This window comes from Thamnophis elegans, chromosome 4 (assembly GCF_009769535.1).
Source record: "Thamnophis elegans isolate rThaEle1 chromosome 4, rThaEle1.pri, whole genome shotgun sequence".
Taxonomy (NCBI): domain Eukaryota; kingdom Metazoa; phylum Chordata; class Lepidosauria; order Squamata; family Colubridae; genus Thamnophis; species Thamnophis elegans.
In genome coordinates this window covers 72,256,326-72,282,473 of record NC_045544.1, presented here as the reverse complement: position 1 = coordinate 72,282,473, position 26,148 = coordinate 72,256,326, and the positions used below count along the sequence as shown (strand labels likewise).

General features: G+C 36.3%; 1 protein-coding gene across 2 annotated transcripts in view; it reads left to right on the top strand.

The window, feature by feature from the left end:
• SMYD3 (SET and MYND domain containing 3) overlaps nt 1-26,148 on the top strand; it is a 341,929-nt gene that overhangs the window by 190,523 nt on the left and 125,258 nt on the right. The window lies entirely within an intron of this gene.

The following is a 26,148-nucleotide window of genomic DNA, read 5'->3' as shown; positions in this document are numbered from 1 at the left end:
GTATAGTGAGGGTAGGAGAATTAAAAAATGCATTCAGGGGATATTCAAAGCTGGTTTAATAGAAAAGGCATTTAAAGAAAGAAAATGTGACAGATATCGTACTATGATTGCTATCCCCAATCCCTGTAATTCAGAGAGATAGTTAAGGTTCGTCAGACCAACTGAGGCAAGAAGTGTTAACACGTGTTCTGGGAGCGCAATATTGTGTTTTACAATATCAGAATGTCAATATTTAAAACAGCTATATTGGATTACAATGCATTGCATATTTGCAGTTTGATTGCTGTACTCTATGGAATTAATAGGTAAAAACCTGATTATATCATGTAGCTAAACTAAATCCCATATTTTCCTATGGCTTATAAATAACCTGAATAATTTGGCACATTTCTCTCCAATTTATGTGCTCTGTCCCTGCTACCATATGCTAGGTGCCACAATGTCTCTCCCTTTGTGAACAAGTGTTTGTCTTACACTCTCTCCCTTTGTGAAAAATTGTTTGCTTTACACTGTAGCCTTAAGCTAAACTTGCATTTATTAAGCCTTTTAAATATGCAATTGCTAATTTAAATTAGAGCAGCAAACAAACACGAAAAGCTCCTCTCATTTAGAATATTTATTTGTTGTATTTTAGTTGTTAAACAACTCTCATTGCTTGTCCCATTAAGTAAATGACCACATATATCTATTTCTCAGCTTGAATTCAAAGTGATGATGTAGTGGTACTATAGTCCTCATTTTGCATTACATAGTCATTTTTAAAAGCCAAGATTTAAATCTGGTGTTTATAAAGTAATTGTTGCTGATCAGATTTATGGAAATGGAAGATACATGCGCAAGATTCTTCATTAGTTCTACAAACCTCTTAAAGAAGTCATTTTACACAATAGCTATTTGGGTCTTGTTCCCAGTGAAAAATAGTAACAATAGGATATATATGTTTTCTGAGTGCTGGTTAATCTGTTTTCTTGAATAGATAATCTTTAAAAAATAGTTCTGAACTTTTTAAGCTACATATTTGTATAGAGAAACATAATTTCAAAAATTTAATAATGGTGGCCATAGCAATTTGTGTTTTGGCCATCCTCTATGATAACATATTTTTGTAGCTGTTTCTGAATAGTTTCAACAACATCATCCCCATGATTCTGTATATACTTTATAAGAGCTGTATAGATCATTCAGTTTTGCCTTATGCATTTATTGATAAAAGAGAAATAAAAATAGATTTACAACAGGGGTGTCAAACTCGATTTCATTGAGAGCTGCATGAGTTGTGTTTGATCTTTGGCAGGGTAGGGAGCATGGCCAAGGTGTGTATGGCCACCTCGACATCACTCCTGTTGGGGCGTCTGTGGTGGCCCAATGCTCTGCCAGCGAAAACTGGCTCCTGAGCTCCGTTTTCGGTTGCCATAGCCTCCTGCAACTCTCTGCCAGTGAAAATGGAACTTGGGAGGGCTGCCCTCACGGGTTCTGTTTTCACTGGCAGAGGGTTGCAGGAGGCCGAGTAGAAGCACCATGGATCAGCCCTTTGCTGTTTCCAAGGCAGTCCCTTGGGCCCCAGACCTAAGTACCCTACGGGCCAGATTCTGCCCCTGGGCCTTGAGTTTGACACCTCTCATTGACAAGTTATTCAATGTACAAAACAGTATGCATATATGCAGTGTAGTCCAGTCGTTTTCCTAAAGACATCTTCCTATCATTCTGGGAATAATCATGAAAAATAGTATGATTCAACTCTACATTATTTTAGGAATTGTGGAGGACTGGTCCATAGTAGTTAAATTTAAGATGTGAATTACAGCCAGAAAGACCAAGTTTAAATTGTCCTCAGTACAAATTCACATGTTGATCACCTAGTCATTCATTCTTTTATCAGTTAAATATTGCAATCTTTATCACTTCATACAGATACTGTAAAGACTGAAAAAAGGCTTCTGATTTAGCAACCCAGGAAATGAATTGGGATCTGAAATTAAAGTTATATAGTTGATAAGATTTCTCTAATTTTAACATATTCTCATTCAATTAATTATCTTAAAAGTAAAGCCAAGTAAACAGAAAGCATCTTGCTTTTCATTGAAGTGATATTCTCAAAACCTGATGCAAAGCAACACATTGGTTTTAATCTGTAATGCCCTTTTTTTCAGTGTCTTAATATTTGATCCCATTTGAATCTTTTGTCCATTAATTCTTTATAAATTGGTATGTGGATATATTGCATTGTATAGTGCATTGTTTTCTCTAGCCAAAGACAAAATGAATAGGTAGAAACCAAATGGTCCATGTTCATTTTTTTTTATTTGCAGCTTTATAAAACTCTATGAGCTATGAGCTAATGATGGATAAATCAATGCTTCTCTCTCGCTGGTAGAATTTGTTGGTAGAAGCAGGAGAGAACAATTTTATTTTTCCCATAGCTTTCTTTTCCTCAAACCTATACAAGAGGCTTGGAAGAACTTCAGAAGAAGGTTTTGGAAAAGCAGTTGCCCAAAATGTGGAAACTAGGCACATACCTGACTAGAGTTTAGGTGCCCTTAGAAGGGTCAACTACTCACTAACAAGCTAAATCCATGTTCAAAAAGAATATGTTCTGAAACAAAAAGTGAACTTCAAATGAGCTCAATGCTTCTTGAAAGATGAAGGCATACTGCAAAGTCAAGTTATTTTACCACTTGGATAACACCATGATTATGGGCTCCTACTCTGCTTTTGTAAGTTCACGAATTGCTTTTGAACAGACACATGTTTGAAAAAGCAAGCTTTTAAACTAAAATCACAGTTTCGTTTTTAATTGTGGAATTTTTCATTTCTTCATATGGGAAATAGCTTTAATAACAATAGCAACAAAATCAGTAATGAAAACAGTTAACAATAACCTTTTCCCAAAGAGAATTAGGCACATAGGACCATAGCATCTTTTTAAAAATGAAGTCTTCCCCCCTAAATTGCACTGGATGGAGATATTTATTTGCCCTTTTATTTCTTTTGCTCCTGTGACACTCAAAGCAAATTGTATGTTTGTTTCACTACAATTACTTGGAAACGAGCATAAAGAGAAATAGAATATTGAAAGAAATACTGTCATAACCTTATGGGTAAATTCGATGGGTCGAAATGCTTATGTAGCTTAGTCTCCGTTTCTCCTTACAGTCGCAGCATCTATCGTAAATATGATTGCTTTTTTCAGATTCCTTTCTAAGGTCTATTTTGCATACTATGTTAAAAATAGAACATATCCAAGTTATTTACACCTCTTTTTCTGCATTTGTGTATGAGGTAAAGTAAAAATACATATATAGGGAATTTGTATATTTAGATCAGAAACAAATTATTTTAAATACCTCAAATGTAAAAGACGATGCATATGAAATTACACATTTGTTGAATTTGTAGAGCTATGAATCTATATAGCGTCAGAGTGGCTTGTAGCAAAAATCCACAAATAAAAAGTCCATGATAGCAATTAATATAAAATATCCGCAATAAACAATTTGAAATGATAAAAATATCATTAGTAAACCACATAACATCCATGACAATTCTCTTTATCTACTTTTAGGACTTGTGTGAAGAGTAGATCATATTTAGGTCATATTTATTAGAAATATTGAATATTTGAAAGAATTCACAAACTTTAAATTACCATGAAAAGTTTAACTAATTGTGTAGAGGGGGAGAAGGAAAAGGGTAATTGTATTCTCTTTTATTATTACCTATGCTACATTCCTAGCCATATTTTTAGCTAATCAAAATATAAATGCAATTCCCCAAGCTCTACTAAAGAATAAGACAAGTAATATATTAAACAGCTTTCAAGACTATTGTTTGAGGCTCGAATATCAATTTATATCAATTGACTTGTACAGATTATAGCATTATTTGTGTGCTTTTTAATCTAGGCTTAATTTTTTTCCTTTGTATTTTTTACTGGTTACTCTGGTTTAATATTCTATAGAACATGTGTGCTGTGGGGCAATCACAGTATTGAAGAAAAGGGTAACAAGAGTAAATGGGGAATACAAGGATTTCACAACACAATATCTTACCATTTTGAATTTCTTGTTGCAAACATTTTTAGTCATGACAAAATTAGTTCCCCAAATTGATAAAAGCTTTACAGTGTACAGTACAATATAATCCTTGATGTACATAAGAGATTGTTGTTGGAGGAAATATTTCTAAGTCTGTTGATAGAAATTTTAAAATGATTTGTGTATGAATGTCATGATGCTGATATATTTTATTTGCGGACCTAAGGGCCAAAGGAATATTTTGCTATCCATTCCAGTAATTGCATCCTTGTATTGTCTTCTTGGCGCAATAATTGCTAATTCCATTTTTAAACAGGGTAGTTTCACTTTATGCATCCAGAATACAAATGACTAGATCAGCAGGAAGAAGATGGATGAATGTTACTAAAGAATGTGTTGTCCTTTTATTAACTTCAACTGGTTATTTTGTTGGATAAATCCCAGTATGCTTGATCTATAATACAAACATAAAGACTACTTTTTCTGCTGTTTACCAGAATAATAGAGAAATAAAGTATCCAGTAAAATGAAAGGGACATGATTAGACCCTTTGACTTTCAATGTCACAGTAAGCCTTGTATTGAGCTTGTTGTATACTGCTTCTTATTCTAGCATAGATATGGCAGTTTTAGGGAGAGGTTCAGGCATGCTGGATTCCATTTTGGTTAACTATATCCTCTTATTTCACTCTGCAGAATCCAACATATTGTGGTTGGTTTTGATTATAATTTAAAAGAAATCATACTTCAACACCATCATTACAATTTTGTTCAATGGAGACATATGAGTCATTGCATTATTGAGTCAATGAATGAGGTAAAAGCTTTTGTATCAATCTAGGTGTTGATTTAGGATAAAATTCCACTTTTTTCCCCTCTTTAATGGCAATGTATATTAACCAGTGATGAAATTCATTTTTTTTACTACTGGTTCCATGGTGTGGCTTGGTGGGCATGGCAGGGGAAGGATACTGCAAATCTCTATTCCCCCTCTATACTCCACCCCACTATGGGGCCTGCCAGACTGCAAATCTCCATTCCCACCCCACGCCTGCCAGGTGGCGTTTGCCGGTTCTCTGAACTTCTCAAAATTTCCACTACTGATTCTCCGAACTATTCAAAATTTCTGCTACTGATTCTCCAGAAACTGCTGGATTTCACCCCTGATATTAACCTCGTAATTAATATATACAATTTCTTTTCATCTCAAACTGATTTAAGTATTGACAAACTGCTAGAGCAGCTTTGTATATGAAAACCCATAAAATATTTTCAGCATATTTTAAAACAATGTGCACGGTCAATAAGATAATTTTCATTGGTATTTTTTAATTGTGTTGTTTTTCTAGCATCCTGCTCCAATTGAATGCTAATTATGAAATCATAAAATCACAGATACAGCTTTCAGTCCCCTGAGTAGCAGGTAAACAAGCTCCAAAAATAATGAGAGTCAGTGATAGCTTTGCTGTTTTTAATACCTTTTTAATAAATAATTCAATAGCAACTCTCATGCATATCAATAATTGACCCATTGTTAAATGGATCATAGCATTAATTTATTTTGTGGTTATCAGCACTAAAGATGAACAAATATCATGGAAGGGCTTTTTATTCAAGATTAAATATAATGATGTCCTTTAAAAGTCAACTTCCAAATTTCTCTGATCTAGAAGATTCAAGATGCTTACAAATGGATTTTTTACATCACCCCAGCTTAACTTTCTTGGGACAGTTCTAAACAACCAGTAGGCTTTAGTTATTCTTTTTCTTTAAATTTCTTTTTTAAAATTATTATTATGTTATTATTATTATTATTATTCCTTCTACAACACCTTACAGTCATTATATCAACATTATTATGTCATCATACCTGTACATGTAAATTATTTCGTGTCTATGTTTATAAACCTTTATACACAGTTATGTATGTATGTATGTATGTATGTTTGTTTGTTTTGTTTGTTGTTTGTTTGTTTGTTTTTTGGCTTAATTTTATTCTTGTTTTGCAGCAATTTGTCCCAATTGTTCCAAATTTCATAATATTCCGACTCTTCTTTGTCTTTTAATTTTAGTGTAAATTTGTCCCTGCATAATCCAAAAATTTTTGTATCACTAATTTGTCTGAGGGGATATTATTTTGTTTCCAGCATTGGGCAAATGTTATTCTAGCTGTGGTCAGCAGATGTGTTCATATGTACTTAATTTTCTTTGTATATTTCCCTTTGATTATTCCCAGCAGAAAGAGTTCGGGTTTGTATTTTATTTGTTCTACTGTAATTTCTTGCACCCATTTCCAAATTTTTGTCAAATATTTTTGCGTTTCCGGGCAGGTCCACCATATGTGATAGAAAGTCCCTTGTATTTTTTACACTTCCAGCAGGTCGGATTCATGTTTGGGTACATTTTAGCCAATCTCGTTGGTGGTAAATGCTTTAAATTTCTAAGTAAAAATTTTTGGCCATGGACAGCTATATGGTGGCAGAGATTTTTTTTTAAATGATTATGCTATGCATAATCCTGTTGTGGTTATTGTTGTTTAATTTGGAGAATCTTTTACAAATTCAAATTAGTTGGAGTTGGCAGGCTGGTGGGCATCAGCAACAGTGCTATGGGCATCAGATTGCCTAATTTGGTGCTGTTGTTCTCAAGGCTTCATTCAATTAAATACAAGTAATTGCTCATTTTAAAGGGATAAACATAAAGATTGCTAGCATCAAAGTTTATGCTTTCGTTTCAGTCTTGTTTGTTTAGGTAGGTGGGAACGAGCTGATACCAACATGGTTTGGACAGAGTTATTTGGATTCAATTAAACCCTGGTTTATGCTGACAATTTTTGAAGTATTAGCCAGGAAATTCAAAGCTGAAGCTTTTAAAAGGATTTTTATTTGACATTGCTAGGCTAAATATTAAAATAGATATACCCACAGAGAAAGTTTTCAGTATGATCCTGTTTTTTGTCCTCCAGCCCAAAGCATGGAGAATACTTAATCCCATTAAGTGAAATGAAACTATTAGAAAATAAACAAGCTTCAGTTTTATTTCTGGTTGAAGAGTTTTATTTAGCTTTTAATCTAAACCAGTTCCTTTGCTATCTGTGTTCTTTATCTTTATTGGCACAATAACGGCAGTGCCTGCAGAACAAACATCAGAACCTCTGGGGAAACTTTGAATATGAATAGGAATTGGGATCAGATAGACAGTTTTATGACTTCTACCCTTTATAGAAACCTAGGCAGGAATCTAAATGTGGTTACCCATGAATACCCCGAGAGAACCTTAGATGGCTGAGCTCTTTTCTAATAGCAGCATCCTACAGCAGTTTTCCCATTGAAAAGAGAAGAAAAGGATAGTCTGTAGCTATAGTTTTTTTTAGTTGATTTTTATTTTCCTTATGTTGTCGTGTACAGCATTAGCTTTAGCTTAGGAACAACGAGCACAAGTTTCTGCATGTTTCTCTGAAGTAGCAATACAGTTGGAAACATGCCACTCACACCAATGGTTTTGTGTCACAATAAAGATGTATTTTCCATAGCCTGAGATTTACTGTAATCCTATTGTGAATCAGGGGTATGTATGTATCAGTGGTGGGCTCCGGGTAGTACAGCCCAGTACGGGTGTACCGGTGGCAGCTGGGAACAACGGCCACCATACCGAACAGTGTTTGGGTGGGCCCACCCACCCGCGTTCCTTACCTCTTTTTGAGGGAAACGGGCCAATTACGCATGTGTGCACAGCGTAACGTGCCTGTGTATCTCACGAGCAGCTGGGGCATCGCAGGACAGTGGTGTGCTCATGCGTTCACAACACGCATGCCCGAGGTAGACGTCCGGCCCTGTCGCAGCATACTGGTTGCGATAGGATTCAGAACCCACCACTGGTATATGTATGTATGTATGTAGTATATGTACATACATACCCCAACACACACACCAAACTAGACGGTATCAGGGCTGAACTGTGGAGTCATTGCTGCTCTCTGATTTTGGTGGTTTGCTTGCAGCCATTTCATTGTCTAACTAGGTAACCTCAGTGTGAGTAAAAGTGGGGTTTCCTCTCTGTTTTTATAAAGTAGTTTGCCCTGCCAGTTTTAGTAAGGGTATGGTTTCTCCTTGGTAATTCCTTGATTAGGGTATTGTTTTCTGTTTGATTGTTTGTCAGATATTAATCCTTGCTTATCTAGATGTTGCCTGCTGAAAACATGTGATCTTTGTTTCCTTTTTAACCTTTTAGTGTCTCTTTTAAATGGTGTGTAATATGATTTATTTTGATGTATCTATTGATGGCCAATTTGTGAATGCCAAACTTCCAGAAATTCTCTAGCTTGTTTTGGATTTCTTTGTTTTCAAGGAAACTGCATATGCATGCCCATTAAGTCTTCAACAATCAAGTTCAACTTAAGGCAGCTTTATTTTTAATTTTTTACTTGATGATAGTGATGATTTTATGAAAGGTTTTAATTTCTTCATCGAAAAACAAGTTATAACATTCTATATATTGTCAGACAATAGTAACACCAAACCTCTCATGCTCAAATTTCCAGTGCTCCAGGTCTGGAAAAATAGAGAGGAAAGTCCCAGACTGGCATGTTCTTTCATATTTAATGTTCTTATTTCCCATCTTTCTAACATCATGTGGCACCACACAATTTCAAATAACCTCCATGTAAGCTTGACAAGGTGGATGAATGACTAAACTGGGCAACTGGAGTTGCTTGCAGCCATTTTGTGCATGGAACCTTCTGCTGAATTTTATTTTCCTACAATTTGTTTCGAGGGGGAGGGAACATGAAAACTGTGGTATAGAAAGTGTTGAGGACTCGGAAAGTCCTTGACTTACGACCTGGTGGCTAGCAACCAGCCAAGCCGCACCCTGATTGGCTAAGTGTGGCTTGGCTGAGCATGGGTCGCTGTGGGCGCACTTATTGGCTTTCCCTGCTTGACAGTCCGTATAAATAGCTGTCAAGCAGGGAAGGTGCTGAATCGCCTGTAAATAGTTACCTGAATAAACTGTTCCTTGTTCAGCAGTTCTGGCTCCAGTTTCGTCCTTCCGCCGATCCACAAAGAAAGGGAGCAATTTTATCTCAAATTTTATGAGTAGAGGCGAATCTTGATGCATTAATTTGATTTTTAGTAATATTAATTTTAATTTAGGAACAGAGAAACATATACATGCCAAAATACTGAAATTGGTGTATGGATTTGGTCGCTTACATAATATTTTCAATGGTAATGGTAATATTGGTAATATTCTACACATGGTAATATGGTACTATTCTACACATGGATAGCTTTCAAGAAAACGGGACATATCATTAAAGAATAACTATTTGTGTTGACTTATCAGAATATCTGTTTCTACTTTAGGATTAGAGCAAGCAAGTAGCCTCTTAATAATAATTTCTAGGAAGGAACAGAGACAGGAGGTTGTTGCATTCATAGTGCCCACTGGCTGGCTACTGTGGGGAAAAATAAGTCTTTAGTCTGACACGTCTATGGTCTCACAAGTTTATTGGGGAACATTGACATAATTGGGCAAGAAATGAGTTAGCATAGTAAATGGGAGTGAGCACATTTTTACATTAGAGCAAACGAAATCAAGGGTTTGTGGAAAAGAGGTAGCATTTGTTATTTTTTTGGAGGATGGCAAAGATTCTATGGCATTTGAAGAATCACAGGATTTTCATGTGCTATTGGAATGATGCCCAGAATATCTGCCATGCTTAATTTTGAAAAGATTTCCAGTCACACAGTAAACATATCATTCAGTAATTAAGCAAATCCAACAAAACGCAATTTCTGCCCAATCTTTGGAATTATCATTCACCTAATCCATTAAATATAAAGTCTCTGACAAATTGGTGAAATTGACTGAGTTAAACAAAACATTAGACTAATTCATGGGACTGGCAGTGAGAAAGCAGAAGAGAAAGCATTCATTGGCCACTGGAATATCTGTAAAAAGTAGTCTTTTTTAAAAAAATAAGAGAGTAGACAAAGTTCCAGAGATTAGTGGAGTACTGTATATACTCAAGTATAAGCCTAGTTTTTCAGCCCACTTTTTGGGCTGAAAAAAGCCGACTCGGCTTATACTCGAGTCAGTGAAAAATTTGCCCGAAATGGAGGAGAAAAAGGGGCGGGGCCATGCCGCTGGGTGAGGCTCGTGAATGGCCCGGCGCCCCTGTGAGTTTCCCCTCCCTCTGTGTCAGTTTGCCGCGCAGCGCGCACCGCACCATCCCCCCTCCTCACGTTCTAATGTAATGCAGGGATGTCTTATGATTCCCCTTCCTCCCCCTCCTGCCGCTCTGCAACGATGTCCCACCTCCTCCTTGTTATGGCAAGCAGCCACATAGCGATGTCCCACCTCCTCTGGTACAGTGATCCAATGATAGGAATCACTGTGCCGTGTGTCATAGGAGGCGGGACATCGCTCCCGCGGCTGCACGGGACATCATCATCACAGCGGGACATCAGCATCATGAGGTGAGTGAAGTATTTCATTGAATACACCGCTAGTTTACTGTTTTTCTTTGAAATAAATATTCAAAAACATTATTGGTATCTATTTTTATTTTTGAAATTTACCGGTAGCTGCTGCATTTCCCACCCTAGGCTTATACTCGAGTCAATAACTTTTCCAGTTTTTTTGTGGTAAAATTAGGTGCCTCGGCTTATATTCGGGTCGGCCTATACTCGAGTATATACGGTAATACTTGAGAACTCTTCATCATTCTTCTAGAAATGGAATACCATGTTGAAAGACAGAAAGGGATTAATGAGCTGAGACATAGAATTATGCAATGATTTAAGGGAAGATTTTTTTTTACTACAAAGTGGGGTTTGTATTGAACAAGGAAGCTTCAGAGGATCCAAAAGCAACTTAAAATTCCATGAAAACCTGAACATAGTTGTTTTCAGCTGCATACCGAAAATAAAGTGTTTTTTATAATTTCACTTTCTGTCTTTGTACTTGTGAGTGGGGCCCCTTGGAAAAGTTGCAGGATGGTACCTTTGAATAATTCAAGTTGGTTGGAAGAAGTTTTAAATTTAGAAGATCTGCCTATGTTTTCCTGGATTTATCTCTGTCACTCAAAGTCTAATTTACCTTTAGGATTGCATCTTCCTTTGTACTCTTAATTTGTGCCATGTATCTTAGGGACACAGGAAGCTACTTTATACTGAATCAGTCCTTTGGGCCATCCATCTGATCATGTTGCTATTAGAGTTGACTGGCAACAGTTCTCCAGGACTTCTGGCAGTTTTACCTGCCGATGCCATGGATTGAAACTGGTGCCTTCTGGATGAATACTATATTCACTACCAGTGAGCTATATTCACATATCCCTAGTGACAAATTTGATCTTGAAACTGAATTTCCATCTTCCATTTACCCATTTTAGTAGTAAGGTTGTTTCTTTAGATTGCCTATAATTGTTGTATAAGATTCAACTCTTTTATTAAACACAGGAGATATGGTGAAATCTAAAGCGGAGAATGCAATTACTGTATCTATTGGCTACACATATCAGTTGGATGACATGTGATTAAGCAACAATAGGGAATCCTAATGATCCCCAGTGAGACTCATGATCGTACATTGTTCTCATTTTCTGCTTTGCAAAGTAGAGATGACAAGCTAACATGAATTAAGACGCGGCTAATTACAATTCTTAGAGAGACAGATTTAAAAATTATTTTCATGTTAACCTAAGAACCTAATAGTGGGGCTAAGCCGCAAATATCCAGGGAAAGAATATTCCGCTCCCGCTCCCCAACCTTGGAGCGGCTTCTTACAGATGTTCTGCAATGATCTCAAATAATTTCTTTTGTAGATTGTCATGTTCTTTACAACTTTCCACAACTCAGGAGGTGGTTTCATTGGTAGCAATATCGGGCTGGAAGAGTACAGGGGGCATAAGGAAAAAAAAGTGTAGCACTTGATCTCTCCACTTCAAACAGCCTGTCTGATTTTCTGTGATACAACTTCAGCCTTCTAGCACCACACATTGATTTTATATTCAATAGATTTTATGAAAAAAGACCTGTGGATGAACTGCAAATACTTGTTTGTTAATTGTCTCTGGCAGATGGGTTTTTTATTCCAAATCAGCAAGTTCTCTTTTAAAAAGCCTTGCCTCTAATATATAGATTGGCATAAACTACAGTGCTGTACATGACTTATACTACTGCAGTTGAAATGTTCTTTTATTTATTGGACCAATGGATGAATACCAACAACAATAAATATTTACTTGGTTTTAGAGGTTTCTAAACATGTCCCAAAGTTATTTAAAGCATTAAAAGCAGTAGAAGCATAAAAACTAAAATCCATTAATAAGTAATAAAGGAAAGATAAAATATACCGGTATACAATTTAATATTTTATGGTTTTGCAACTAAGCTTGCTGTGTGTCAAACACTGGCAAGCACAATACAATATCTCAAAGGATATTTGAGATTCTTCCTTCCCCGTCTTGTACCTGCCTATGTTTTCATAGAGAAAATAAATTAAATTTGTCAGAAAATATACTGTTATTTGCAAATAATCATTGTTTCCTTTTGTGGACAGGACTTTGATCTATAAATACGGAGGAGATTTTGCTCTTGCTAATTGTTGTGTGTGATACAGAATTGTCACCAAAGGAAACTAGTGGTGAAATTCAACTTCTATATTTCCTATAATTGCAAAGTATCCCATTTCTGTCAGCAGTCCATTTCCTGAGGAAAGCTTCTTATTTGTCTGGATTTTTGCAGAAACTTGGATTGAAAGGGAAATAATAAAGAATTTCAGTTCTTCATGAATAAAAAGTTTTCAATAAAATAGATAGCATCATTCAATCAAAGGTGCATACAGTGAATGGTGAATAACAACTGAATTCCACCAAATGCTCAAGCGGCAAATAAAAATACGCTGCTACTTCGATTTTTGTATAATTTATATATGCAGGAAGTTACTTTGCCATTCTGGTGTAGTCCTGACAATTCCAGTAACCCAACATCTGCCAGTTTACCTCTGTGTGAAAATATTTTATTTGACACAGGCAGAGGTTACTTTTGCACAATTATTTTAATAGTGCATTTGAGAATGCATGCAGCAAAGAACTGTATCAATATTTGTTCTTGAAATTATTAAGGATGGAGCTTGCAATTCCTAAGGAGTAGAGAGAATTTGGGTGCTCAGCAAAGAGTTTCCCAACTTGGGAATTATAAGAAAAAAAAGGGGGGGCATCTATTCCATTGTGTATAAGAAAATCAAGGCAACACATTTATTCTTGCATAAGAGAAAACTGAATAAAGATGTCATTACATTCTTCAGCCATTTAAATGCTATCTGCTAATCAGTGCTGAGCCTACAGTGTGGCAATAATTCATACAGTAGCTGACTGAAACAAAGGGCTGATGAAGCACATTAAAGCTACCACTTGTTAAGGTAGCTGAACACATACAATTTCCCCTTTACCTAATGGATTTCTTCTTGTTTTTCATGTGCATACAGCTCAGGATATAGACCTTTGTGTAGGAACTTGAGAATGGGCACAGCAATTTGCTATCAGTTGATCACTGGAGTGCAAAAACAATCTTAAAGTATTACTTCTGGCATCAGTGAAACTCATGGAATACAGAGCAATAAATCAGGGCCTCATTACATTTAAGGAAACTAAATGAGAGTCTGGTGAATGCTATCCATCATGATGTAGCATTGTGCAAGATGATCAAGATGTTTATAGAAAAGGATTTTTTAAAAGCAAGTACTCAAGTCCCAGTTAAATTGCAGTGTCTGCTCCAGAAGAAATAAAATAATTGATCCTAGGAGTAGCAATGGGAAAGTCAAAGTTTCTCATATTAGTGAACTCCTCTGTTGTATTTCAGCAGGGAGGCTATTTATAGTTTCACAATTTGTACAGACAGTTCTCCAAGACTGCTACAATGAGATTACTTGCATTCATATTGTAATATTCTACACTATGCAGAAGGTAGTCCAAAATTCAAGTGCCAAGGTTATACAAACTAAAAGAATGTTCTTCATTTCCATATGTCACTTTAGATGCAGAAGAGTGTGATTATTCTCTGCTAATGATCCAGTGTGGGGAAAAGATTAAATTCCCCCATCTGGTAGAATGTTTTATTTCACAAGCTCTTAAGTTTGGATCTCAGTTATAATTTATGAGGCCCACACCATGATTGACTGCAGCTTTTCATTCTCCCATACTATTCTGAAAAAGGGAACTTTCCTAACAAGTAAAAGCAGTCTTCAGTGGAGCAGACTACAGATCTGAACTGCAAACATCCAAGCAAATCCTTCTGGCAGCAGCTTTTTCTGGGTCTCCCTGCTGGTCTCTAGTGGTTGTCTGGAGTTCTTCAACTCAGATGTGATTATAATGGAGCTTATTGCTGAGTAAAAATATTTAGCTGTGTGTTGTAATTCTTCAGAACATTCTCTCAACACAAAGCAGGAAATGTTTTGCATCAGATAGCATATACATATTTCTTATTTCCCCAATACTCTGGGAAACATTACCCATTCATACCAAGGTTAAGGCAAGGGAGTTTAAATTTCTGCCTATATGATCAAGGCTCATTCAACCATTAGATTCACACAATGTAGGGTTATTTTAAATTCTATATGCCATATATTATTTTACCTTTCTTTTAAAAATCAAATGAAGTTTATCTTGTAGGATATAATTTGGCTTGTCAGGAATTGTCCATTTCAGGAAGGATAACATGAATTATTTTCTCACATGTGGTGAGAGGGAGGGGGAGAAAAGAGATATGGGGAGAGAGAGAAATATATCTGCTGAATCTTAGAACATCTGGTTATATCTCAGAGAAAATGAATTATCCCCAACTTATTGTGACCCATGCTTCTATAAAACCTATCTTTTAATTGTTCGTATTTCAATGTATTTCATCCTATCTCTGGACCCTTTCTTATCTCATGTTTTGCTTGGCCATGATTTGCTATGCTACTTTAAAAGACCCAATTCTTAGGTCAAATCAGCAGAGCTCATTTATTGTTTAAATGGTCTTCTCATGTTTCAGCAGGACCTCACAGTTTCCCCATAATCAAGTAATTGTGATTTGGGTGCTCAAATTCATGATTACTACATCACAATAAGCCACAATCATGAGATCACCGTTTGTAACCTTCCTGCCAGCTTCCCACAAGCAGAGTCAATACGGAAGCCAGCAGGATATTTGCAAGTCAGTTCCATAAGTAGCTTCTGTCAATCCCCCCCCCCCCCGCCGAGGATCTTGGTATGGTGTACAAGATCCTGGGTCCCACACTGGCCCACCCACAATGCCTGCCAGCCTGCCCACCAAACAGACAATTTTTTTCTTGCTCAGAATATTTGGTTACACTTATAATCCAGCAAACTGAAAATTTGTTCCAATTCTTTTTAGTTTTTCTTAAAGGCACCCTTATCTGATTTGAGTTAAACAATCATGGCAGTGCATAGTGCCACGTTTTTAGAGGAACAATAAGCAAGAATAACTATGTTACCATTTTGGAAGTAATATATTGTCTGCTGATCAAGCCTCTGAGGATTAAACAAATGCCAGTGTTAACAAGACATTGCTGCTGATTTGGCAGTTTTACATAGCGCCTACAGGGATAAAATGTTATAAAAACAAGTCTGTGAATTAGCACCATGTGTCCATGCTCACTGTTAAAAACGCACACACACCAACACTAGTAAGAGAGAGAGAAAATGTGCAACCATGTTGAACAAAGTTCAGATCTAGAATTTAATTAATGGGAGGAGATTCTCCAATCTATCGAACTGTCAGACCTGTGCTGGAAGAGATTGTTGATACTTTTCCAAGTTATATTGTAAGAGAGATGTAGCTCACAGCAGCTATCAAAGATCAGTGTTCACTCTGGTGAGTCATAGAGTTTAGAACATTTTTTCAGGGATTTGGACATAAAGCTAAAATATATAATGTAATTTGTGTCTATAACATACATACATACATACATACATACATACATACATGCCTGTCATTTTGTACCTTCCATTTTAATTTTGTTTCAACCATTTGAATATTTTTCACCATTTCTATAATTGTAGCAATTTCATAGGGTTTTTCAGGAGAAAGGTCCCATGTCCAATGCCAGGATTATAAGAAGCAGCTTTATATCAATTCCTTGTTTATCAACTTCCATGTTGTTCATGATGCTTCCTGTATGTGCTATGGAGCAAAGTTCAGATCTGAAACATTTTGTATGCCAAACAAAACTACTGTGTTGCAGTTCTTCCTTCATCATAGGAACATTCACAATATTTTATATAACTTGGCTTCCCCCCAATTTTTAATTCACCTGGCCAGAGGAATTTGATTTGTATATTGAATTTATATATTTGATTCTTAGTAGTACAAGACATTACACAGGAGTCATTTGTTGACATGGGCAGCCATACAAATTGAACAAACAAACAAATATAAACATGGGAGGGGGGAAACAAACCATCCACAATAAGATTAAACCACAAGCAACATAAACATTGTCACAAGGAAAATAATTCATTGTCATCAGAGTTGAGATTACCTGGATGGCACATAATCAACAAAAAGAGAGAACACAAATATATTAGCAATACATTTACTATAACAGTACAAATAGAAAAGTAAAAGATCATAGTAATTACAGATGACTTGAATGCTCTCTGGAAAATCTTAGTTATAATGACCCTTCAAAAGTCATCATGGCACAAACCCTAGACTGTTTCCTGCTAGACAGCCATTCCATGGCATTGTCATTGCCAAAGAAAAGTGGTGTCTTTAGCTTCTGCTTCCCTTGCATTCCAGAAGGTGGAACCATAAATAGTTTCTCGCGAAATCTTCTAGCGCAATTAGATCTTACTGTTGTATAGTAAAAGGTAGTCCTCGCTGTTACGAATGACAGCTCGGCAGCAGCCAGGCGCGTCTTAGCCAATCAGACGCGCCTGTCAGTTGCCGAGCTGTCAAGCGCGAGTCTGCTGGAATATAAAAGGGCAGACACTCTCCAACCGCCACCCGGTCTACCAGAGCAGCCGAACAACCCGGTATACTCGGAACTGCTTCGCTGCCTCTTCTCCACAGACTACCCGGTCTACTTCTTGTTACATTCATATTAGCCGCGCACACAGCCCGGTCTACTAGTGTTACTTTGTTGCAAGTTACTGTTACTTTCACTCAAGTTACTGCTACATTAAAATTGGTTACAGTGTTACTGAATAAAGAGCCTCTGTCTTCATTCTCAAGATATAATACTTACTATGGGTATGCCTAGTCTTCCTTTTACATTTGGCACCATCAGATTTCTGTGGAACTTGCATGAGTAGAAGTGACTCAATATTTCAAATCATTTCTCATCACATAAGAAAGAAATATCAAAAAGAAATAATGAAGGTTACCTTACTCTCTCCAGGTGTATGTAGAGCAGAATTATTAAATATCTTATTTAAGAGTTGCATAAGTATACAGGGTCATAGTGCAGTTTCTCTAGTTTGAGAACTTGATCTTAATAGCAATATAGCACAGACTTACATGCTGCTTCACAGTGCTTTACTTCCCTCTCTAAGTGGTTTACAAAGTCAGCATATTGCTCCCAACAATCTGGGTCCTCATTTTACCAACCTCGGAAGGATAGAAGGCTGAGTCAACCTTAAACCGGTGAGACTTCAACTGTCAAATTGTGGGCAGCCAGCAGTCAGCAGTAGTCTGCAGTACTGCATTCTAACCACTGTGCCACTTAAAAATGATCCCATTTGGAATTAGTTGCTGAAATAAGTTGGAGTTGAATGGTTAATACTATTACTATGGTGAGTGCTAACTAATTTCATGGGGATTTATTTCTGTTAAAAACTGTAATAGATTTCCTTTGGTTGGTTGAATGACTGCACTCTGATTACTTTATAATGATTATTTTTTCTGGTAAATGAGTAATCTTCTACTTGTCAGAACTCAGGTTTATGCCCTTGGTTTTAGCAGTTTGATTTTGTATTTGTGGTTTTTAAAAATTGATTATTTTGATATGTTTGGCTGTGCTCTGTTGCACATGCATGCAAAATACATAACATATTATGGATAAAAGTTTCCTAAATGACAGGCTCCAGTTACTCTTCAGTAAATATAAAAACTGTCACACTCCTGCTTAGATATCAGCACAAATTCTTTTCAGTCAGTCCCCAGAGACCAGAAGGAGACCTCTCAGGAGGGAGCAGTGGCTTACAACGTTTCTTGCAGCTTCCCCATTGACTTTCTGGGGAAGCCAGCAGGAGAAAATGCATATAGTGATCACATGTTTGTAGGACATTTGGCACTCAGTTATAAGTGTGAACGAGTTGCCAAGTACCCAGGTCACAATCAGACCAAGGGAACACCGCAACAGCCATAACTTTGGTCACAAGTCGTAAGTTTCTTCATTTAGCTCTATCATAGGTTTGAGTGACCGCTGAATGAATAATCATGTCAACCTTGACATAACAGGTTAACTATATGGTTAATGTTTACACATTATAAGAGAAAGGCAAAGCACCCTAATAATAATATAATGCTTAGGCTTTAAGTCTTAAATGTCTTCTAAAAATTATTTATCTTTGAAAAAGGGGTGTCAAGTAAATAAAATGAGATAAGGCGGAAAGTTTGTGTATACACACATATTTACCCCTTTTCACTTTTTGCTTACTAGTTAGGGTTCAATAATTTAATAGAAATTAACCATAAAATATTAAATCACATCAAAGAACATTAAAGTACTTTAACAACCTGGTTAAAAATTTTAATCTCTTGAGTTAAGTTTAAAAAATATCCACTCTTTGTTCTATAAGAATATAAAGAAAGGGGGGAGGGACTCTAAAATTTCACCAATGAATATTAATGTCTGACATCTTTTTTGTATTGTGCTTTGATAATCTATTTCTGGACATTTAACACTTTTTGTGTCTCTCTGATTTCAATTTTTGTCAGTTCTTATGCCTCTTTTAAAAAATCATCTTTTTTTTCTGAGCATGAATAGGATTTTTAAAAAAGACACAGTGTGATTGTATCCAAAAGTAAAATTTCATTATGAAAGCCTCTTTAATCAGAGGAGGCTTACATGGAGGGCAGGTTATTTTTCATGGATAATAGAATGCATCTACTGCATAATGACCATCATCATGGACACACATTTCCTCCATTGTGTCTGAACTCGGTCAATGAAATTGAGGCATTATACTGTATAATGAAATTGATATATGCTTCATGTTTGCATTCATCGTAGGGCACTAATTTTTGTGCACCTAACATCCTCCTCCTACGGAAGTGCCCAAGTTTGTGCTGTGGCATTTTGTATTATGGAAAGACAATATGATTTAGATCCATTTTGTTTTTCAGTAGATTCTGCTCTTGATTTCATCTTCCTTTTGTGTTTTCTAAAAGCTGTTCTGGAGGATAACAGGGAATTGAATGGGAAATATTTGGAAAGCTGCAGGGGAAGGAAAAATTGTCTCCTACATTCTCTAGTATCTTCATTGTATCCTAGTTCCTCTTGTGAATGAAAGGAATTCTTTCATGCAGGAAGATGTCTTAATGATACCCACTGAATTGTTCAGTAATCTCAGACAATATCTGTAAGATGCTGATCTGATTCTTTCAAGATTCACAGTATAAACTGTATCTCGCACACCTATTGTTTTCTTTATTTGAGGTCCATTTACTTTTTTCTCAGCCCAAAGAAACATTTGACAATTAGAAATGCCTAATCTTACCACATCTTTGCCTATATATTCAGCAAAAGGCATCCATGCCATGTCCTACCATAGAAATGAACAGCCCCAGAAATATCAACACTACTAATATCGACAGTTTTCTTGAATGCCTGTAAGCCGTTAAGAATGGAAGTAAATCAATATTTGAGTAAGAACAGAAGGTAATCTGCATATATGCTGATGAAAGAAATAGAAATCTCAAACTTCTTAGTACATATCATTATTGATGTTTGCTGAAAGGAATGAATATCCATAAGTTTGGATGGTGTTCTGATCTGGCTTTTTCTGTTTCCTATGAATTTACTTATAATTACATGAATTCTTCAGAAATGATAGGCAATTGACATAATTTATTCTTGGCAGGTTATGGTCTAGTCTGCTAGAAGCATCTCTTCTTCCACTTCAGTTGCCTCAATTCTTGAGCCATGATTCCCTGCTCCATGTTCTTGGCAGCACAATAATCAATTTTGAAATTGAAATCTGTAGGGACATATTGAACAAAGATCATTCTTATTATCATCCTATGAGCCGCGGTGGTGCAGTGGTTAGAATGCAGTACTGCAGGCTATTTCTGCCAGTTGCCTGCAATTTGGCCATTCAAATCTCACCAGGCTCAAGGCTGACTCAGCCTTCCATCTTTCCAAGGTGGGTAAAATGAGGACCCGAATTGTTGGGGGTAATATGCTGACTCTGTAAACCGCTTAGATAGGGCTGTAAAGCACTGTGAAGAGGTGTATTAGTTTAAGTGCTATTGCTATTGCTTACACGCTTCTCTACCAACTTATGAAGTGGAGGACCTATATCTGTGAAGATGGGTGATCTCCTAGAACCTGTTCAGTGCAAGAATAAGGCAGAGATCTTTACCCTCTCTACATTGCATTGCATGTGACTCTTTTCTCTATGTAGTATTTTGTGAGGAAATATAACTTTTTTTTATGATAATATAGGTAGAGAGGGTGCAAGTCGCAATGCTGGCTTTTGTTTTGTTATTTGTTTTACAGCTATTATCCAGTTCTTTGGATGATTTAACGTTCATTTTTTTTACTATTGCTAATGCCAATGTGTGCAGTTGATGCAAACAAGAGATATCATCTTAAGGTTTAAATGTAGATCATGTTTTTCTCTTTTCATTTGTTTATTTGCCATTTTGGCAGTGTTTTCATTCACTGCTTGCAAATACTTATGTTTTTTTATGTCCTTGATACAATTATGCTTACACATGTATTGACCTTGTGACTACAGTACTGGAAAAAAAAATCTAGTGGAAAATTTCTGTTCTCAATGTTCTGTACAAAATCCAGATATCAGAAGTATAACAGAAAAAAATCTTAAAAGCTTCAACCTCACTTTGTAAACCAAAATAATTTAGACTGAGGAGAACTTTGGAAACATCTCTTGTGAATTTTAATAAAGCATTAGTGAGACAAGATGTAGCATGGTGGCCATAACACATACAAGTTAAGACATAAATTGGGCTGGTACACAGGTTCCATGTTAGGGGCTAAGGCTGGCAAAATAGAACTTTTTATATGTTTTGGATTACAGCTCTCATATTTGATTCTATGCTGTCTGAGGCTTATGTGAGTAACTTATAGCCCCAAATATCTAGAAGATCTAAGATGCCTGCTTCAGACACGGTATTCTATGAAGTACTGCATTTTAACTGAGTTAGTCAGCAAAAACTATATTTTCAACTATGAACAATATTACAACAGTGAGCTACATCTGCAATAATTTTTGAATGCTCTTTAAAAGTGACAAACCAATATATTCTTTTTCTTAATCTATTTATTATTCCCCAAGGGCACATTCATGGCATTATGCAAATACTAGGTATTCATGAATTCATACTGTCAATTCCATACTTTGCATCTAAGGCAGCATTAGAATTTGAACTGAAACACTTCCATCAAAAAAGTGACTTATTAACACTGCTTTATCAGCTTGTGAGAACATTATCCATCTGGATATGAAGTCTCCAAAGAAGAATTTGTTTTGTAAGTGAATATTTGGTGCATGGAAGAGTAAAAGAATAAAAACCTTCACATCAGGCTATGAAATATCATATCTGAGGATGTTTCTTACAAAATTCTACTCTGCCTTGCTTTTTTCAAAGGAAGAACTGATCATATAATAAGAAAAACAATGTAAACAATTACTTCAGATAAAACTGTTAAACAGAACACTAGAACGTATCAGGAACTCTAATAGATCAGATCAGGTTTTCACCCAGGTTTTCACCCTGTTCCCTTCAAGTGGCAATCATATATCTATAAGTGGCAACCAGATATATATGGCAATCTCACAAGCAGGAAAGAAGTGCTTGAAAGATGTTCTGCTTCCCAGAATTGGGAATTAAGCTGGATTTGGGGTTTTTAAATCTGGAACTAGTCTTTTGTAGCCTTATTCTTTTAAAATGTTTCAGTTGAATTCAGTATTTTGCATGGCAATTCTATTTAATTTTCCTTAACCTTCTAGGAGGAGGAAAGTGTGTTGGATATGTTTGCCTCCATGTGTGTTTGTAAAAATAATAAAGATAGGAAGTAAGTATGTATGTTGTTTGTTGTATGTATGTATGTATGTATGTATGTATGTATGTATGGTTAAAAAGCATTATTGGCTAAAAAGGCATTGTGAAGACAGGATAAGAAGCAATGGATGGAAACTAATAAAGGAGAGAACCAACCTAGGTCTAAGGAGAAATTTATTAACAATTAGAATTAATCAATGGAACTACTTGCATCCAGAAGTTATGGGTGTTCCAACACTAGAGGTTTTTAAGAAGAGATTTGACAACCATTTGTCGCAAATGGTTTAGGGCAGTATTGGTGAATCTTTTCGGCACTGAGTGTCGAAATGGGAGCGTCCGCATACACATAGGGGAGGTCCAGAAACCAGAAGAGCATGTGTGCCAGGGAGCTGCTATTCCGGTTTCTGGTGCTCCCGCAGGGGTGAAGACCAGCTGGCTGGCAGGCATGTGCATGCCGGAACTTGGAAGAGCAATGGGCGACAGCTGGCATGCCCGGAGAGATGGTTCTGCATGCCACTTCCGGCACACATGCCATAGGTTCACCATAAGGGTTCCTGCCTGAGCTGGATTAGAAGACTTTGAATTCTGTTGTTCTGTCTTCGTTTTCTCTATAAGGAGGCCTTTTTTTGTATATCAGAATAGTGTGGGGCATGATCTTCAAATAAGAACAACATCCTCTAGACTAGAGTGTACTAATGTAAACATTCTGGGGATGGCTGAAGAATTGCATGTCTGGAACCTTTTTATAACTGAAAATTCTCTACTATGATCCCCTCCGCATTTCATCCCTCTCCCCCCTCCCAATTTAAGAACTTTTAAATGCTCCCTCTTCTATCTAATAGTGGGAAGATTTTGACATAATCTTAGCAACTTGCCTTAACCTAGTGGGTTCAGCTCTCCATTTATTTTGTCCATTTGAATAGTCATTCCTATAGAGTGACTTTTTCAAGTTGTTGTAGAATAGTTTCAATAAAATATTTCAGTGGGATTCTTTTGCCTACTCCAACATAACAAATGAAAGAATATCTTTGCTATTTCTTCATAGCTCTCACTTCACTTCTGTCACAACATTCTCAGCCTAGATTTGATTTTTTTTCCCAATCCAGTATTTTTAACTGGTGAAATAGGCTTTTTCTTGAAAAAACAATATTGTCCAAAAGAGCCCATGGAGGCAGTTTTTATCCACATGTTAAGCATGTACATATTATACATGAAATTCTTCTTTCTGTACATCTAATGGAAAAATCATTACAGATATGATTTTTGTGATCTCCATACCTCTTACATGGGATTGAAACCTCCAGAATTCCTAGTTAGCAAGAGAAAAGTGCCAGAATGACTTTGCCATATCATACATTTGCCATATCATACATTTGCCATATCATACATAAAACACATTTTTTCCTGCTGTTATCTGATATTTCTAGCAAAAAGGCAATGGATAAAATGTTGAAATTAGACTAACACAGACATTTTGAATGTTGAGAGAATGTAATAGCCATCATCAAAACAAATGGTTAATAGGATTAGTTAGCAGTAACTCATGTCAAATCTTGATTTAGAGACATGTGTGACCTAAAAGACAAATGCATGGACATGGGTATTTTGTTGTACCTAATTGTGTTGGTATGCTATGCAATCCTGCTTTCCCCCCCTTCTTGTATAAAACAATACAGCGAGTGCAGAATAGCTGTTCACTATGGGAAGAATAAAATAAGAATATGCATTGCATGAAGAAAACTATAGACCTGAAGTGATTGAATGTCATGTGCTACTGAAAAGGGTTAATTAAAACAATGATCAACATGAAGAATATTGTTATCTGGGGCACATCTACGCTTCCTAACAGGTGAAAATGTGAGATTCCTAGTCTTTGGTGTTTGAAGAAGAAAGACAATAAATTGAAATAAGAGAATTTTTTTTGCCCGATCTTCTTTCCCATTAATTTTATTGAAGATTCTATTGTACAGATAAAACTAATACAACTACATAATACAGAAATATATTTATTTTTTAAAAAATATTATAAAATGTAGGAAAAGAAAAAAGGGAAAGAAAAAGATTCTTTTAACCAAATCAAGAAAATAAGCTCCGTCTCTTTACAAACTCTTTTTTATAGCACAGAGGGGTTATACACACGACATCATAGGGCTCTGCACTCTTTTGTTCTTTATAATGAAAAGCTACACCAGAAATGATTGAGATATGATTTCTTTCCATTTCTAGGCTTTATTCTGATATATATGGCTTCTGAACAAGACAATCCATTAAAGTTCAAAGGGATAAATGAGCAAGGAATCTTCCAAGAAATAGATGAATATTAATCCTTTACAAATCTGCTAAAAATTAAAATTAGATTTAAAAAAAACCTATGGACTATTTTGTATTTTTAAGAAACAAAGACCTCTGTTTCAATTTACATTATTCTTTATCCTTAATCACAAAAGGAAGAGAAGAGATGGGGATGGTATAGAACCTCTTTTCCATCAAACACATTTCCAGAATACTTAAAGCATTCCATTGGAGAAGAGGCCACATTGAGTAGGCATTTTACTTAAGGCTACATATCTTTATATAATGTGAACATCATGTAGAATGGGACCTTTGTGTGTACAGGGGTGCCCTAACATTAGCCAAGATTTGATATTAAGAGAATCAGTAAGTGGCCATAGCTAGATAGAGGTAGTTGTCTATATCATGATCCAGTCTATCGAGAAGATCAGTAAATCTCTAGAGATGCCTTTCTTGTTCAGCAGCATTTACTTAGCGATACATTGAGCTTTGGCTGACCTCTATTTCATTTCCTGGATAAGGATATTCTTGCCTTTATATCTTCACAATTAACAATATAGATAGTCCTTCTTTACTGACTGCAATTGGGACCACTAACTTGGTCATTAATTAATGCAGTCAGAAAGTGAAACATCATGTGACTATTCCAGACTTGCTTCTGGCTTCAGTTGTGAAGCAAATCACCTGTAGTTGTTAGGAACAATGTCACATGACTGAAACCCGTGACTTCCTGCCAGCTTCCCCATTGACTTTTCTTGTCGGAAGCTGGCTTGGAGAGATCTCATAACCACAGGATGCTGCCACTGTTGTAAATACATATGGATTGTCAATTGTCTGAATTGCAATCACATGGCTTTTGAGATACTGCAACAGCCACAAGTTTGAGGAACAGTCCCTTTTCAGTCATAACTTTGAATACATGCTGAACAAGCAGCCAGTAAGAAGACTATCTGAATGCCCTTGAAATGAAATGAAAGATACAACTGAGGCACCAAAGTGGAATTGTGTGTCATAGCCTTTATGGCACTGCATGCTCAGTCTGTAATTACTAAATTGTGAAGGCATTGATATTATTATATAATTCTCCAAAATAGGACTATTTCAAACAACAGTTTTCTTCTCATTATCAGCCCATATGTGCTTTGATACTGGCTAGAATGTTCTGCTTCTGGATCCATGTATAGCTTGATAGCCTAAAATGATACCATTTGAATAGTAAAAGATAAAGATAAAGGTTCCCTGCACACATGTGTGCTAGTCGTTCCCGACTCTAGGGGGTGGTGCTCATCTCCGTTTCAAAGCCAAAGAGCCAGTGCTGTCCAAAAATGTCTCCATAGTCATGTGGCCAGCATGACTAAATGCTGAAGGTGCACGGAACGCTTTTACCTTCCCATCAAAGGTGGTCCCTATTTTTCTACTTGCATTTTTATGTGCTTTGGAACTGCTAGATTGGCAGAAAGTGGGACAAGTAACAGAAGCTCACTTTGTTATACGGTGCTAGGGATTTGAACTGCTGACCTTTCTGATTGACAAGCTCAGCGTCTTAGCCACTGACCCACC